We start from the raw sequence: 18,642 nt of genomic DNA on the forward strand, positions 1-18,642 counted from the left end.
GCCCCATACAAACGCAACATCTTCTTCCCTTGTGAGGCGGGTGAGTGGAGAGGCGATGTGCGCAAACTCCGCTATAAATCGCCGGTAATAGGCACAAAGACCCAGGAAACGTCGGACCGCCTTCTTATCTACAGGCCTTGCGAACTTTGCGACGACCGCAGTTTTATCTGGGTCAGGCTTAACACCGTCCTGACTGACTACATGCCCCAGGAACTGAAGCTCTTCGAAGCCGAAGTGGCATTTCTCTGGTTTCAATGTGAGTCCTGCGGACCGCATGGCTTGATGGACAGACAGCAGCCGTTTTAGGTGTTCTTCAAACGTGGCCGAAAAAACAATCACGTCGTCAAGGTACACAAGACACGTTTTCCATTTTAGACCGGACAGAACGGTATCCATGAGCCTTTGAAACGTGGCTGGGGCCGAGCATAAACCGAAAGGAATGACTTTGAATTCATAAAGCCCGTCAGGCGTCACGAATGCGGTCTTTTCTCGGTCACGCTCATCTACTTCTATTTGCCAGTATCCACTTTTAAGGTCTATTGAGGAGAAGTAGCGTGCATGCCGTAGCCTGTCCAAAGAGTCGTCGATCCGTGGCAGCGGATAAACATCTTTCTTCGTAACGTTGTTGAGCTTACGATAATCAATGCAGAAACGCATGCTGCCATCTTTCTTTTTCACGAGTACCACCGGTGATGCCCAAGGGCTTTTTGATGGTTGGACCACATCATGCTCTAGCATCTTCTTGACCTGCTGCTGTATGACCTCACGTTCTTTCTGAGCGACGCGATATGGGTTCTGTCGGATGGGTCTTGCTGTCTCTTCCGTGATTATACGGTGTTTAGTCAGCGGCGTTTGACCCACTCGTGACGTCGAGGAAAAGCAGTCCTTGAACCGGCCAAGAAGTTCCATAAGACGACATCTTTCAGTGGGCGTTAACTTTGGGCCGATGTCGACATCTGGTGCCTGCGGTGCTGTACGAGCCGTTGCTTCCCCTTGCATAGCAAGGCAGTCGTAAGAGTAGTCGAGTTCCTCGAGGTATGCCACAGCAGTGCCTTTACCGATGTGCCGGCGCTCGTTCGTAAAATTGGTAAGTAGCACCTCCGTACGGCCATCAACTAAGGTGACGATGCCGCGAGCGATGGCAACGCCTTGACGGAAGAGAAGGGCAGTTACACGTTCGGCTATGGCGTCTTCATTGCACTGCACGCTGCAACTGACGGAAACAAGACTACATGACAGCGGCGGCACGCAGACGTCTTCGTCTACCACACGTAACGCCCTGAGGTCTTGGTCTGCGTCTGAAGTGACGGGATTGTCAGAGGCTAATGTTATCACGCCTTCACGTATGTTACGGCGCCGTACTCCCCTAAGAAGTCCATTCCTAGTATCAGAGGTTTGCAGCACTCCGGTAGGATCACGAATGAGGCTACAAAAGCTCTATTCCCGATCGTGAGTCTTGCTGTACATTTGCCTGAAGGCGTCATTACCTGGCCTCCAGCATTTCGAATATAAGGGCCCGTCCATTCCGTTCTGACTTTCTTGAGTTCGCCTCCCAGTCGCTCACTTATAATAGAAAAGTGCGCCAGTATCGACTAAGGCCGTCACTTCAAGCCCATCAATTGTCACGGTGAGGTCGGCAGTCACGTAATCTTCTTGTTCGTCGTTCTCATGTTTCGGCAACAATGGGGGATTTTCGGCAATTCGAGGACCTGCAACCTTCCCCCCAGAGGTCGCTGCTTTCAGTTTCCCCGCCGTGGGCTGGGAGACCGACCTCTGACGGCGTCAGCAAAACTACGGCGGCTCGGTGAAGCAAAACGAGCCGGGGATGGTGAGCGCGTCCGGAAGGTAGCGGAGCTCTCTTGCCGGCCAGCCAGGTCGTCGTCGATGGGGGCGCGCTTTCACCAAACTGTCGGCGCGTAGCGGCAGGTGCACTTCCGCGGTATCCAGCTGGACGATGGGGACAAAAACGGTAAATGTGCTCTGGCTCTCCACAATTGTAGCACAGTGGCCGACGTCCGCAGTGCGCCATATATCCGTCTTGCGCAGTTGAGGTCGCCTTATGGGACCCTGCTGGGCCCAAGCTGCGACAGGTCGCGGTTGGCGGTACTGCGGCGCGGGCATGGGCAACGGTCGACGAACAGCGTCTGCATAGCTGTATGCGTCCGGCTGGTACGATAGTTCTCGAGCCAATGGACGACGTACAGCGTCGCCGTAGGTATATGCGTTGGGCTGGTACGACGCGTCAGAGTATTGCTCGGGAGAGGCAAACGCTTGCCGAAGTTCCTGGCGGACGACTTCAGCGACGGAGGCAACCGTGAACTCCTGCTGCTGCGGTGCTTGTGATGGCGATGTGTACCTTGCGTTCTCCTTCGCAATCTCCTCGCGCACGATCTGTCGAATGAGTAAGCGTAGAGAACACTCATCGGTCGCAGTGAGTGCTGCGGCACCTGCAGGTGCGCCGGTGGCTCGGCGATCGCATTGATGGTACCGTTGCTGCAGCGCCCGCTCTATTGCGGTGGCTTCCCTGATAAACTCGTCGATTGTTGTCGGCGGATTGCGCACGAGACCAACAAACAGCTGTTCTCTGACGCCCCTCATGAGATGGCTTAGCTTCTTAGCCTCGGACATGTTGGGGTCAGCGCGGTGGAACAAACGCACCATATCCTCGGCAAACATGGCGACGCCTTCATGTAGCTGTTGGATGCGTGACTCAAGAAGGCGTTGTGCATTTTCACGTCGGTCTGTGTTGCCTAACCGACGGCAAAACTCGTCCCATGTTGTCAGAGTTGCCTCGCGGTTTATGAACCACGTCTTCGCACCGTCTTCAAGGGCAAAGTATACGTGGAAGAGCTTCTCGTCGGGGCGCCAGTGGTTCGACTTCGCTACCCGTTCAAACTCCTCAAGCCAGTCTTCCGCATCTTCGTTCGGGCGGCCGTGAAATGGTTCGGGAATCCGAAGATTCTGGACCGTTACCTGCGTAGGGCTCCTTGAAAACGCCATTTCTTGAGCAGGGGTGGCTGTCGGCAGCGGGGGTCCTTGTAAAAGGCCAAATTCTGGTCGCAGACATTGCAGGCGACGGCTTGAGCGCTGTACAGGCGTCTCCACGCGTGGCGGTCTCGTGGGGCTGGATGCAGGGCTGCTCACAGGAGTACCGATCATGAGGCGATGGTACCCAGCTCCTCCACCAGTGTCGCGAGTTATAAAACACAGGGGCTTTATTCAGAAAGGCGTACGGCGTGTTGTACTCGGAGATAGCGCTGGAGGCGTGGAGTAGTAGTAGTAGTAGTATCCTCTACTGCATAGCTCAGCCGCCAACAACGTCTTCTTTTTTAGTCTTTCGCGCTGCGCCTCTCGAGCGCACCGGTTGTCTTCCTTGTCGTCGCCAGCGTATAGTCAGACACAAATATGGATGCGGCAATATAAATATAATCGCTAACAAGTAACGCGCAGGTAGCGTTAATAGTGAATTTTAGTTTGTCCGTAAACTTTTTTGCGCTATCGTAATACCGGGTACTGCAGCCGTAACCGTGAGAGGCCAGATAGGTGGGGCCATCTGGCGGCGCAGAGAAGAACATTTCTCCGCTGGTGCGCAGTCGCCGCGAGATCGAGCAGAGTCGCCGCCTGGTGGCTACTGGCTGAAGCGCGCCTGGTGTGGATTGCTCCCTGCGTCGTCTGCTAGCCACGTCGTGTTTGCATGTGCGCGTACGTCATGCACATTCTCAAACGGCGGCTTGTTCTGTTGTGTTAGCGCGAGTTTAACTGCTCGTACGTATACCTAACATGGTGTACAGAAGCAAATGGGCTTGCTCGGCTGCATGTGCATTGTAATAATATCAGTGAGTGCCACTTTCGAGAGGGCTGTGTATAGGTGTCGTACCCTTCGTTCGCCAGAATCATTTCAGTGTTGGCACCGCTTTCTGGTTCATGCGCATCCTAAAGTGCGCTTGGCATGGTCTCAAACATGAGGAGCATTAAATAGTGTGTGCAGGCAGCGTTTTAGCGACTCGTTCGTAAACAAACGCGAGGCCATGCACTTTCGCGTTGTTGTTGGGTGTATAACTGCGACACTATAGTTCATCAGTTATGCGATGAGCTTTAGTTGTGCTTAAGATGTCCTTTTATTGTAGTGGTCCCGCTACAGCGAAATATTTCTATGAAGTGAAGTCTGACACTTCGGTACTCAAACTGTCCCTTAAAAAACAGACAATAGAATGACACGGCAGTGATCAAACGGAGTTGCCGCGCGCCATTTTAACTTGGGGCGAAATTTACGCAGAACCACCCGTGTGCTTAGGTTTAGGTACGCTTTGAAGAACCCAGATGTTCAACATTAATCCCGACGGCATGCCTTACATTTCAGTCGTATAATTTCACGCAAAACCTCATCCTTCTTTTTTTACATTATCTTGAGCTTTTGTGTGGAGTTGTTATACATTGATGGAAGGCAGCGGACATTATTTGTTTGAAAAAAAAAAGGACACTTATTCCATAAGATAACCGGACCTTTGTTGCATCGCTGTCGTGCATGTAATCAATCGATGAAAGCTCTGTGCTAAACTCTTACCTTTTTATTCTGTTACTGGAGGAAGAACAAGTGCGTACGCATTGAACGTCTCCGTGGCGCTAAAGCGCTGTCGATCACGTAGCTTTCCTGACTACACTTATCAACTGTCCTACATTTCATGGAGAACTGAACAATAATACAAAAAATGCGTATTCGCGCAAGCAGTGCTCATTGCACAGGAATATGGGCTGATATACAAATGAACAAGAAGTAAACACTTAATTTAGTAGTTCAGTCGGGCTACAGCAGTGCGTAGTGCACAGAACACAAGCCCAACACGTGCAGAGAAAACAACCAAAAACGTAAAGTGCGTAAGCGCAGACTGTCAGCCAGGGCGAGCATCCCTTTCATCGGCAGATTGCGCTTCTCTCACTGGTAATAGTAACGTTGGATGATCTTCGTGCATCGATTCAACAATGAAGAGCGTATATATTACCAGTAAGCTGCAATCAACACATTTTATTCGCCAAGAATCGGCTCAAACCGCTCACAACGAAGCGCCGCTGTGTGCATTTCTATACGCGCCTCCGACGGCCTCTCCACACTAACGCGGCGACGGTGCTGCCACCTATAGGTCGATCTCGCGGCCAATACCGATATTCCATAGACCCTCTTGCGCATACCGGAATACCGTGCACGCTAAAATTATCTGATATAGCTAACTGAGACACAACAGCGAGCATGGCCCAAGCGTGCGTCCCTGGGCACCTCCTCATTGCTGCTTGGAACGGCGTCCACTTTTGAATCAGTGAGTGCCACTTTCGAGAGGGCTGTGTATAGGTGTACCCTTCGTTCGCCAGAATCATTTCAGTGTTCAGGGTCGCGAATCACTACTCGGGGGTCGGTAACTACTCGTACATGCAAAAATCTTGACATGCGTAAATTTGATGTCAGTGCTCCTTTAATAAAACGGAAAGACGGGCTAGTTGGTTTGGTTACATAATGATAATATTGCGCACGTAACACGAAGACACAGACGAAAAGTTCACAAGGACCAGCGCAGACTATCAACTGACCTTTATTCAAAAAGAAACAACAATATATACTCGCTACACGCACCTAATGATCACTGCGCGTGCGCAGAACGGCATAGCGTATTCCTTTACATAAAGAACATTAAAGCATCTAACATACACGTTGCACTATCACATCTTCTTAAGCAAGTCAATTTCGCTATCATTCAACGCTACGGATGGATGACTGACACACATGTCTTGAAGTCTAGAGATGTGCCAAGCTTCTACAATCTCTCTTGTTGTCTGATTAGGATGAGTATACAGAACATCAGTTTGGTTAAACAAAGGACTACACGAACCCGCAGAACAACTTGCACAATGCATTGCTATATGTGTTTCCGGCCTTCCTTTCAAATTAGCCAAGTGCTCCTTTAACCTAACATTCAAGCATCGGCCTGTCTGACCGACATAACACCGGCCACATTTGAACGGAATCTTATAAACTACATTTCGTTTGCACTCACCTAACGACCCATTTTTCATCAAGAATTCTGAGGAGGTGGTGTGTTATGTATCTGGTCTTAAAGAAGGCAGCTACAAAGTTTTCAGTGTTTACATCCAAGACTTATACTATTCTTTGCTGCAGGATGCTCTACTACAATCTCTAAAAGAGTGCATTGAACGAGATAACGATGAAGTTTCGTTCCGTAATAGCAGTGGAATGTCGCTGGAAACGTTTCTTGAAATACTTTGCATGTACCTCCAAAGCACGGTTGTACAGTTTTAAAGATAGAATGTTCCGTCAAAAAAATGGGGTATGCATAGGATCAAAGGTAGCCCCTGTACTAAGCACAATTTTTTTGAGCTACATTGACAGACTTGTGTATACCGATTTGGACAACAGAGTTTTAAGAATATAGGTATGTTGATGATTATCTGATTTTGGGCGTAAACACGGAATGGGATGTGCTCACCTCATCTGTGATGGAAACTTTCAGAAAAAGAGGCAAAGGCCTAAATTTCACATATGAAGAGCCCACTGATAACTGCTTACAGTTCCTGGACGTTAAGCTCATTTTTGAAAAAGACCATTTGTGCTGGAAGTATTCCCCGAGAACGGAGAAGCCTTTATTACAGTATGCTTCCTGCCATTCAAGAATAATAAAAAACGGGATCGCGATGGGATGTTTTCATTCAGCTCTAACAAAAACGTGCAAGCACAAGTTAAATGAATCTTTCCTAGAGCAGAAGTTACGGCTGGAAAAGGCTGGATACCCTACCCAGATTTTGCTAACTGCAAGTGAAAGGCTATTGAAGAAAATGAAATCCGTGGGAAGAGAGGTGCAAAGAAGCCAGGATGCTAAGAAAATTTCGGTGATTCCCCACATGCATGGTTTTTCCCATAAAATTAAGAAGGTGGCAGCTAAGTATGGTGTCAAGGTAGTTTTCTCGGCAAAGAACAAAGTAGGGGGCGTGTGTCCTCCTGTAAATAATCTGTACGATGACAGACCTAGAGATATCAATAACAAATGTTCCAATCGTGCTGATCACTGGGTGGTTGAGTGCAAACGAAATGTAGTTTATAAGATTCCGTTCAAATGTGGCCGGTGTTATGTCGGTCAGACAGGCCGATGCTTGAATGTTAGGTTAAAGGAGCACTTGGCTAATTTGAAAGGAAGGCCGGAAACACATATAGCAATGCATTGTGCAAGCTGTTCTGCGGGTTCGTGTAGTCCTTTGTTTAACCAAACTGATGTTCTGTATACTCATCCTAATCAGACAACAAGAGAGATTGTAGAAGCTTGGCACATCTCTAGACTTCAAGACATGTGTGTCAGTCATCCATCCGTAGCGTTGAATGATAGCGAAACTGACTTGCTTAAGAAGATGTGATAGTGCAACGTGTATGTTAGATGCTTTAATGTTCTTTATGTAAAGGAATACGCTATGCCGTTCTGCGCACGCGCAGTGATCATTAGGTGCGTGCAGCGAATATATATTGTTGTTTCTTTTTGAATAAAGGTCAGTTGATAGTCTGCGCTGGTCCTTGTGAACTTTTCGTCTGTGTCTTCTTGTTACGCGCGCAATATTATCATTAGGCTCCTTTAATCTCTGCTTCAGCCGTGTTCCTCGCCAGCGCTATCCAGGGTCGAAGCGAAAATGATTCGCGACGTCGCGCATCTTGGCGATTCCAAGTTTCAGAATGTCGTCTTCAACACTAGTCGACACCTTTCACGGCGACGACGGCGATGCTGGTGACAAGGCATGACTGAACGTGCGCGCCTAGCAGATGAAATGTTAGCTGAGCGGCTGCGCCTCACGTCACTCCTTTCTGTGGGCAACCGGTCAGCTGGGGCCCTGTCTGGAGGCGACCGCGAGGAAGCGCTGCCAGCGCTAAAAAATAGCGGGCTTGGCGGCCGTTTTGAATCGTGCTAGATGCCGGTGATATAAATATATAAAACAGATAGTTATTCCTCCCTCAGTTGCATTTTGGGTCGCGAATCACTACTAGGGGGTCGGTAACTACTCGTAGATGCAAAAATCTTGACATGCGTAAATTTGATGTCAGTGCTCCTTTAATCTCTGCTTCAGCCGTGTTCCTCGCCAGCGCTATCCAGCTTTTACTCGCAGGTAGAACGTAAAATGCGTGGAGTGATGTTATTCATTTGGACTTTATACGGAACATGACGGCGACGGTGAAAACCTGTCCAGAGCGTTCATATAATTGCTATCGCAATAAAAAATATAGAAAAACCGTGAATGCCAGCTCGCCCTTTTTCTGGAGAGCTGCATTGGCTCCGCTGTAGAGTTCGCCCGTTGGAAGAATGAAATAATCCGGTGCCTTTTCCATTGGTTTCGTTCTCACCTTCGCAACCCCTCTTATAGGCGAGATCTCCTCGCCACTTATTTCTTTATAAAGCAGCACTAAGCGTGGATCCTATCAGGATTTCGCACTTGTCGGCTACACCGGGTTATATCCGCTTGCGCAGTCGGACCCGCAGGTCGCGGGATGGAATCCCGGCCGCGGCGGCTGCATTTTCGATGGAGGCGAAAATGTTTGAGGCCCGTGTACTTAGATTTAGGTGCACGTGAAAGAACCCCAGGTGGTCGAAATTTCCGGAGCCCTCCACTACGGCGTCTCTCATAATCATATCGTGGTTTTGGGACGTTAAACCCCAGATATTATAATTATTGCGTAGTCGGAAACGCACGAAATGAAGAAAATCCGTTGATCGCGCACGATTGTCATGCGATACAAGAAAGAACGGGCGGTCGACCGCAGTGCAAAGCAGGGTGGGAGACAATTCACAAGTGATATTTCCCGTATATGGACCAATCGAGAGTATGTACCCAAATGATGTCACGTGAATCACCGCACTGACGTCACCAAAAAAACAAGAAATGTCAACAGAGAATAGCGCACTCGTTTCTTAACAGCGAAGCTGTTCTAGCACGGCGTGAAGTGTCTGACCGAACACTATCACCATCATCATGAAAGGCCACAGAACAGATCCCACTACGGCCTGTAATAACCCTGATGTGTGAGAGACCGAGTACAGAGAGGGAAAGAAAGACAGGAATAAACAGAGAGGCGGAAAGAAATATATAAAGAATCAGAAAAATTCTTCACGATGCTGGATTCGAACCTGCGTACCCTCGATCCGAAGGCGGGCGTCCTACCACTTGGCTATTCAGGCGCGCTACCATAGCAAAGCATAGCCTTGTATGGTATAGGCTTTCCAAGCAACGCTTAGCGGCGCTGCTGCTCTTGACAGGCAGCGCCATCTCTGGCAGAAAAAGAGAAACTGGGGCGTGATCAGCGAGCGCTTTCCCTTCTCGCCACCGCGTTGCCGCTCGCTTCCGTGCACGTGCAGAGCTCTCGCGGTGCACTTGCGGCGTGTCACAATGTACCGCGTGCAGTGCGGCTTCAAAAGGATCTTCAAGCTTGACTGGCACTTCCGCAAAGCGAACTTGATAAAATGAGGAAAGCTCGTCAATCACGTTAACGGTGAAGAGCAGACGATCGACGACAACCACGCCCGACTCAAAGCGAAATGCATTTCCCAAGTCGCGATTACACCGTGTAGGACGTATACCTCGAGGTAAGTCTCATTCTGTCACGTTAAAGATGAATAATGGTCCACATGCACTCCGAAATGAAGCCGTACACGCTATCGATGTCCTGCGGCGTGGACTACGAATCATATGATTGTTGTTTTGATATGGCATGCTTACAGTAGCAGCCGTGTACTTTCGTGAACAAACGTTTGCGGCGTGCGAAGAAAAGATTATACGGCCATGGCACTGCTTCCTGAGAAGGTTAGAGTCAAGTCCTCCGTGCCGCTGGAGAATCACCCGCCGATTAAGACGCGAGGCAGCTAGCTGAGCTTCAACCACTGTGAAGCAAGATGAACTGCTCGCCTCGTTTTTTTGGCTCTCGCGTCATGCTTGCAGTCTCTTTTTATGATACCGACTTGACAGGCGTATAAAACCTGTTGCGTGAACGCGGCTAGAAAATCGCACAAAGTCAGAAGGTGGTTAATTCAAGGTTGCAATTGCAAAGCATGTATGAAGTGCCAGTTATATTTAGCGGCTTAAATATATATCACCCCAATAAAGTGACAAAAACAAAGCAAACCTGCAGAACATGTCAAAGCTTGCTGAAAATGCACAGACGTCCGTTCCGGCGTGATAAAGCAGCCTTCCCGACGCGTGAAATGCAGGCGCCGAACTTCTGACAATGTGCGGAGTTCAGTTGAATTCAACCAACCGCGCAACGCTAACGGTATAACGCGAATGTGAACGTTCAACAACGACGGGTAGGTCTCACGAGCACGGGGAATCAAAACACAAAGTTGCTTCACCTACAACCGTAACTGGACTTTAACAATGCGAGAAGACAGCGAGTAATCATTACTGTAGTCGCTGCGTGCATGCGCCCCGTTACTTACCGATTCAGGTAGTCGGAACGAACGAGAGCGATGAACTCAGACAGCCAAAATAGAAGGCGAGACAGCGCTGTCAGCTATCCACGCTTGCCGCCTTTATTTCTCGTGCGACACGCCCGGGAACCGATGCAGTTTAACACGTGAATCGTGTGCCTTGTCTGCACTGTTGTGGCTGGCCACTAAACCGCAATACTTCGGACCACGCTTGCGCTTCCGCGGGGTCGCTTCTGCCATCGTGGAAATGCGCAGCTTCGCACAGCAAGCCTCTCGGTTCAACGTGCCGAGCTGACGGCCCCACAGTTACCCGCACCGAGAGAAGAACGCGAGCGCACGTGCGCTACCGCTACTGTGAAAGGGGCTGAGTCGGCCGCGCGACGGTTCAGTGTTGTCCGACAGAGCCGCAGCGCGGCTGGCGCGGCGCTGTCGTCGCGCCGCAAACTTGAGCTTGGGTTCCCTATAGTGTAGCAAATGGGTGGGAAATGGAAGTGAGTGTGAGTGTGAGGAATGAGAGAGCAAAGCGTAGCACAGAAAGAATGAGACCGAATGCAGCAGCGAAAGAAACAAGTAGAGGGAGAAAAAAGAAAGAGGAAGCAAGCATCGCGTCGCCTAGCGACCAGATACCGCACCACCTGGCACAACCGCGCAGTAGCTAAACCAAGCCTACCAACGGAGATATCGCGCGCAAACTCCGCTACATAGAGCGAAGAAAGCGCGTACTCCCGAGGAGGAAGCCGCGCATCTCGAAGCTAGACGTGTCGGTCGATGGGGAGAGCGAACGGCGACGGGACCCGCGCTTCGCTCTGCCAAGCTTTGCGCGACTTTTTTTGTATTTTCAGAAATAAAATTATTTTATTTCATTTTATTTTACCCTCAGGGTACACAGTACTTTACAGAAGGGAGGGGCTATCATACATGCATGAAACAGTCTACTAACAGGCAAAAAATAATAATATAGAACATAACCAAGTTTACACAACATACCAGTAGTACATAACCTAATAAGCACATAAGTACATTGATACACACAGTAAATGTAGAAGGCAAGTCGCAGTAATACAACAAAGAGAAAATTTCACAACGGCTAACTCTAGGTGATTAATTATTTAACAAAGCATTTTTAAAATGTATGGGTTCCTGGATGCTTGTCACAGACCCAGGAAGTTGGTTCCATTCTCTAGCAGTCTTGGACAAAAATGACAATGAATTGTGTTTGGGCAGCTGGACCTTCTGACGATGGCCGCGCTGATATGAAAGATGATATGAAGCACAGTGAAGACAGATGGGGATAATAAATCTTACGACATAGGCGAGAATGTTTCCTGCGAACAGCAAGTAAAGGAAGCTGTAATGATGCTTTCATGAAAGTTACGCTGGATGTTCTGTGATAATCAGATAAGATGAAACGGCGACTGAAAATAGCGCTAAGAAACGTGGACACAAGAAGAGGTCACACGACCATAGGTCGCCAAACTCACTCATGAGTCGACTCACTCAGATTCATATCGAGACGTGAGTCTGAGTCTGAGTGAGTCCGGGTGAGTAAAGTTTTTGTGAGTCTGAGTCCGAGTGAGTTCGGTTGGGAAAAATTTTGGTGAGTATGTGTCCGAGTGATTCCGTTTGAGGAAAATTTTGGTGAGTCTGAGTCCGAGTGAGCCCTAAGGGCAAAATATATTGCATGAGTGAGTCTGAGTGAGCTCCACATTTTTTGCCGACCTATGGTCCTATCTACTCAACTTTAGCATTAATATCAGCCTTATTGCAGCTCACGTTTATACTCCCGTATACTCCCGTATACTTCAACGCGCTACCGTTCATACGTCAGCTCAAAATTTATTGATCAGAGGCGTGAGTTGAGGAGCGAGAGGGGTAGGTGCCTTGACCTCCCCCCGCAAAATTTTTCACGGGAAGTTACTGATAAAAATATCTCCTGTGAGTCATGACTTTCAATAGGAAGGTCCTTATCGAACTGCAAACTCAGATGACTCGTATTTGAAGGTACGAGATCAAAAGGTGCTAAGTAGCGCACCGATTATGCGAGATGTTGGCGTTGAAGAGCATTGACATTATGGTCGAAAAAGGATAATTAAATGCTAACGGACTCATGAGTCGACTCACTCAGACTCACTCAGACTCAGATCGAGCCGTGAGTCTGAGTCTGAGTGAGTTCGAGTGAATAAAATTTTGGTGAGTCTGAGTCCGAGTGAGTCCGGTTGAGAAAAATTATAGTGAGTCTGAGTCCGAGTGAGTCCGGATGAGGAAAAGTTTGGTGAGTCTGAGTCCGAGTGAGCCCTGAGGGCAAGATATGTTTCGTGAGTGAGTCTGAGTGAGCTCCACATTTTTTGCCGACCTATGCACACGACACACCGTGTCCCCGTTTCTTAGCGCTATTTTCAGTCGTCACAATGCACCAACAAGCCCAAATGTTGACAGTGCTGAAGATGAAACGGGCAGCACGGTTTTGTATCGCCCCTATGTTTTGCGTTAATGTAATGAGGTGGGGGTCCCACAGCGCTGACGCATACTCAAGCTGTGGGTGAACGTACGTGGTGTATAAGAGTAGTTTAGCAGAGGATTGTAGTGTGCGAAAGTTTCTACGGAGGTAACCGAGAGTACGGTTAGCTTTAGTTGTGATATGTTCGATGTGTTTATGCCAAGATAAGTTGTTGGTTATATGTACACCTAAGTACTTATACGATGTTACTGATTTTAATGGTTGGTTATTTATGAGATAGGCCGGGTGCGTCATGTTAGTACGAGAAATGCGCACAACCTTGCACTTACTAATATTTAATTCCATATGCCAAGTACGGCACCACTCATGCACAGTGTTCAGATCATTCTGAAGAATCGCGAAGTCAGTGGTGCTAGTTATTTTACTGTAGATTACACAATCATCTGCAAACAAAGAAAGATGTGAGAGAATGTTAGTAGGCAAGTCATTTATATATATTACAAATAGTAATGGTCCGAGTACGGAGCCTTGTGGCACACCAGACAGGACAGGTGTCGTAGGTGACGCTGTGTCGTTTGCGAAAACGAATTGAACGCGGTTAGTCAGGAAGGCTTCAATCCATTTAATTAAAACAGGGTCGATGTTAAGTATTTGTAGGCAGAGATTTACTTTGTCAAAAGCCTTAGCAAAATCAAGGCATACACAGTCAGTAAGAAAACCAGAATCAACATTATTGTGCAAATCATTAGTGAACAGTAGAAGTTGAGTATCACACGACAATTTTTTACGAAATCCATGTTGAAACGGAGTAAAGAAATTGTTATTCTCAAAGAAACGTGCAAGGTGCGAATATATGACATGTTCCATTATTTTGCATGATATTGATGTTATTGGTCTGTATATAACTGCGCGGGTTAGACGTGTCACCGGATTTATAAATGGGAATGACTTTTCCTGTTTTGCAATCCATTGGTAATAATCCAGTAGTAAGCGATTCGGTGAAAATGCATTCTAATATGATAGAGGAGTATTCCTTAGTGTTTTTAAGACATTTAGAGTTTATTTCAGCTACACCACAAGAAGAAGACAATTTCAGCTTGTTGATTATGGCGCGAATACCAGTAGAATTAAATGTAATGTGTTCCATCGGAGTGTGGTTATATTGACGATGGAGTGGATAGTTATGAATCAATGAGCGTGAAAAGGAATTTACGAGTGTGTCGTTTAACATAGCAGCGCAGTCATATCACGCACTGAGGCACCAGATGGTGTAGTAAGCGATATTTATGTTTCTATCTTTTTTTAACAATATTCCAAAAACGTTTCGGGTTTGTTTTAAGTATGTTAGGAAGCGTAGTGTTATAAAATGTTAGTTTGGTTGTTCTTTGTATGGGCAGGTATTGTGCAGCAGCTTCTTTGCACGAGAGCCAGCGATCCGGAGTGTTAACTGTTTTAGCTTTACAGTCGCTTTTTCTTGTTGCTCAGTCGATTAAGCTGAATATTAAACTAGGGAGCTGAGCTGCTACTGCGCACACGTCGTAGGGGAATATAACGTTTGATAGCTTCCTGAAGTTTCTTCTTAAACATGCACCAGTTCACTTCAACGGTGCGTTCGCGATAGCCAGATAAGAAATCTTCCATGAAAATAAGTAGTTCGGCGTTTATGGCTGTGTAGTTGGCTTTCTCATAATCTCTGATGATTTTCGAGCTGTTACGTTGGGAAGGTCGTGTTATTGTTAACGTGAAATGCAAAGTGCCGTGATCACTTAAACCCGGTAGGTGTGTTATCGGCGACATGAGGTCAGCTGATGATGTTAGTACCAAGTCGAAAAGCGATGAAGTGTTACGAGTGACACGTGTTGGTAAAGCAACTGCCTGGGAAAGACCAAAATCCGAACATAAGCTGACAAAGTGTTCAGATTGTGCGCAAAAGGGCTGTGAAAATGGAGATGGGCATGTCCATTTAATGTGCGGGAAGTTAAAATCGCCCATTAGTATGATTTCTGCTGCGGGAAAACGGACTTTAATTTGGTTCAAACAATCATGCAGGCTGTCGCAGAACAAATTTGGGCAAGTAGGAGGACGGTAACAAACACCGATAATCAGTTTCTTGTGGTTGACAGTAACACAACACAACAATAATTCTAAGTCTGTTATTAGAGGCACGCAAAAAGTATTTATATTTTCGTCTATTGCCAACAACATACCACCACCAGATCTATTTGTTCGGTCGTTGCGGTGAATAATATATTTCAGATTAGAATAAACAAGCTCCGAGTTAGTTATTGTATTTCTTAACCACGTTTCGGTTAACGCTATTATGTTTGCATTTGTATCGCTAATTACACTGCTCAATCCATCTCTCTTTGGCACTATGCTACGTATGTTGGCGTACAGTATCGAGACGGTTGATGTGTGGCCACCACCCCTCTCGTTTACCTATTTCTTTGCCGTGGGACGAAGGCGACCTGAGCGAAGTGAACGTAATTGCCGGACGGCGAGAACGCGAGCCCATTAAACTCGGTTGCCGGGACGCTGAGATTCGCGCCATCCTTGACAAGGGGGCTGACGTCACGGTTGTCAAGGATAGCTCAGTCTCACGGGAGCTTGTGGAGTCACGGGTCAGTTCAGCTGGTCTCCGCGTTCGGGGAAGAGGTACAAGCAAAGCTGCCAATGCTGCCGCTGACGCTCGCCTGTGATACTGGAGCCCTCGCGGACGTTAAGGAAACACTGCTGTATCGTGCGCGCGGACAAACTAATGACACGCGCTGACTTTTTGTTGGCCGAGGAAGCCTGGAAGTTCCTGAAAGAGGTGGTCAGCTTGAGGCAAAAAAACGCGTACGCTACGCAGTTTAATAGGCGGGCGAAGCCGAAGAGCTCTCAGGTGGCCGAGGAAGTGGTAGGGTTCGACGATCAGTGATCCGGGAAAATGTTTGCCAAGTGGAAGGCACAGGATAGCGCCTGCTGCAACCACCGTTGGCGACGCCGCCGGCGGTAAAGCTATCACGGTGGGTGCTTACGCTGCAGTGCCATAATGTTATCGCGGAACACAGAAAGGGCAGCGCTCTTGTGAACGGGGATGCACTGTCGCATGTGCAAAATGCATGTTGGCATCCAAGCAATAATGTCAAGCAGTGGACGGGAGAGGAGGAGAGCTCCCCTTAGCGCGCCAGCAGCGTGCCTGCGACGGTAACTGCATCAGTGAACTCACGTGTCGGCGATGCCGTGGAAGGAAATGTCACCCTCTCTCCGGTAGAGTGCCTTCTCCGCGTGTGCGGCTACATGGGCGCTACCAAGCCCTGTTCACCTTTGCCTCTTCGGTGTTACCTGGTCCCCCGTTCAAGGCTTCTCCTGTTACCCCTGCTGTGAAGCTTTCTGTCAAGCCCGTGCCGAAACTGCTGGATGATCCGCGGGACACCATCATCGCCTCGCTGCAGCTCACGGACAGTCCACTGAAAGTCATCTGCCTTCAGGCCGGTCGTTTGCAGCACACTTCCAGCCATCATGGCTAGCCGAGGGCCCAGCCGCCACCTACGCGTTCTCCAGTGGAACACCAGCTTGCTGCGGCAGCGGCACGCTGAACTGAAACAGTGCTTGCTGCAGGATGAGTACGGTGTGCTTGCCCTGGAGGAAGTGTACGCCACCAGCGGGTCTCTACGGGTATGTCCGACATACTGCAGTATGTCCGACACAGTATGTCCGACATACTACAGTAGCCGACATTGTCGGCTACTGCAGTACCACATCCTGCACTGTGTCCGGGTGCTCCGATGTGCCATGCCTGGTGGATGGCCACTCCCAAAACGCTGCCCGGTATGCCGTGTACGTGCGAACCTCCATCCCGCACACAGTTCGTGTTGAGAACCTCACGAATAGCCCGCTCGAATGTTGTGCTGTGAGAGTGCGCCTGGGCTCCTGGGACACCAACGTGGATAGCTTCCTGTAGCGACAAACCTCGGAACGCCTCCAGCCTGCTGCCTGCTCGCCTGGGCCGCGACTTTCTTTTTGTGGGGACTTGAACAGACACCACGCTGCCTGGGGAGGACGCCGCTGTTGTGCTCGGGGCCGAACCGCTGCAGACGCCATCCTTTGAGCAGGCCTCAAGATCCCGAGCTCCGGGGAGCCTACCTTTGTGCGCAGCTATTGACAATAGACACCTGAGGATCGGATCACTTCCCAATTTTCCTGGATATCAACACCGGACCTACTCCCAGGAGCCAGGTTTGCTCCACGGTCAATTGGAATACATTCCGAAGACTCAGCGCGAGTGCTGCAGAGGGCGACTTCATGCAGAACGTCGCCGACAGCACTCAGGCGCCTACCGTGGCTTCGAGAACCCAGCCCGGACATCCCGTTTCTGACCTCAAACAACAACATCTGTGATCCACGCAAATAGGGCACCGTGCCATCCGAAGCTCCGGGCGGAGAAACGGACGGCCTTCAGGCGGCTGGACGCTGTCTGTAGATGCCACGAAAACCCACGATGGAAGCAGAGCTGAGCAAGAGTCTGCAGTAGAATTTCCAGCTCTCGGCGCAGCTCGAATGCGTGGCGGCTTCTGCGGACGCTACAGCGTGGGCCAGCCATCCGTCATCCTATTCTGTCGGTTGCAATCTCGTTGGGCCTCAGAGAGTTGGCTCAGGCGGACCTTCTGGCGATACAATTTGCGGTGAGACCACCAGGACCAACCATGGAGGCCCGGCTCTCTGAAGGCCCACTTTGCATACCCCGCATCCACTACCGTGTCTTTACCATCGAGAGAGTGGCAGCCCTGTGCGACGAACCGTTCCCGCCACATGAACTGGCCGCGTTTCTCAACCGCTCGAACACCGGGAGCTGACGGAATTACAATCCAGGTGCTCGGCAGGCTGGCAGACAGTGAAAAGGCCCCGCTGCTGGACTACATCAAGGACATCTGGAATAGCGGACAGCTCCCCGAAACCTGGCTTACGCCATCATCGTGCCGACATTAAAAGCACGAAAGCCGGCCTCAGCCCCCTCGTCGTACAAGCCTGTCTCCCTTAGCTCCGCCGCCTTCTTAGTTACGTCTGCCGCCTGAAAGATGATGGAGGCGATGGTCCTGGCACGCCTCGAGTGGGTTGCCAGAGCCCTACACTACTTCCCGGAGCAGCAGACTGGATTCCGGCGCTACCGCTGCACAGCCGACTCACTTGGTCTCGGCACTGGAGCATGCAAGAAGCAGGAAAGAGGCGGCCCTTCTAGTGCTTCTGGACGTGCAGAGCGCCTTCGACAGTCTGTCGCACCTGGCAGTCGTGCAGACACTAGCAGCCCTGGCGCATGCCGCGCTTTTTACAGCGCTTCCTCTTTGGCCGATTTTTCCACGTGAGAGTCGGCCAAACGCTCGATCAGCTCTCCACAACCGGTAACGACAGCTGTGCCACAGGGTTCTGTACTGAGTCCCTTATTAAACTTCGCCTTGGCACACCTGCCGGACACCATTCCTTCCGGCCAGCGCTACCCGGGGTACTGCTCCATATACGCTGACGACACCGCCCTGTGGAACTGGGGCCCCACCAGGAATCCGCGTTCTGTCCGATTCTGCCTGCAAAGTGCACTGAACGCTGTGGCCGGCCACATCGAATCTGTAGATCTGGCAGTCTCTTCGGCGAAAACGAAGATACTTCTTGTGCACCCCAGGGCAAGAACGCGCAGCCGGATTGGCCGTCGCACCATCGATGGCACCACGATCCCGTTGGATACAA

General features: G+C 49.5%; 1 protein-coding gene across 6 annotated transcripts in view; it reads right to left on the reverse strand.

The window, feature by feature from the left end:
• The window catches only part of LOC119397111 (serine/threonine-protein kinase STK11), a 336,048-nt gene that overhangs the window by 60,208 nt on the left and 257,198 nt on the right, over window positions 1–18,642 (reverse strand). The gene's annotated exons all lie outside the window — the stretch shown is intronic.

Source organism: Rhipicephalus sanguineus, chromosome 6 (genome assembly GCF_013339695.2).
Source record: "Rhipicephalus sanguineus isolate Rsan-2018 chromosome 6, BIME_Rsan_1.4, whole genome shotgun sequence".
Lineage (NCBI taxonomy): Eukaryota > Metazoa > Arthropoda > Arachnida > Ixodida > Ixodidae > Rhipicephalus > Rhipicephalus sanguineus.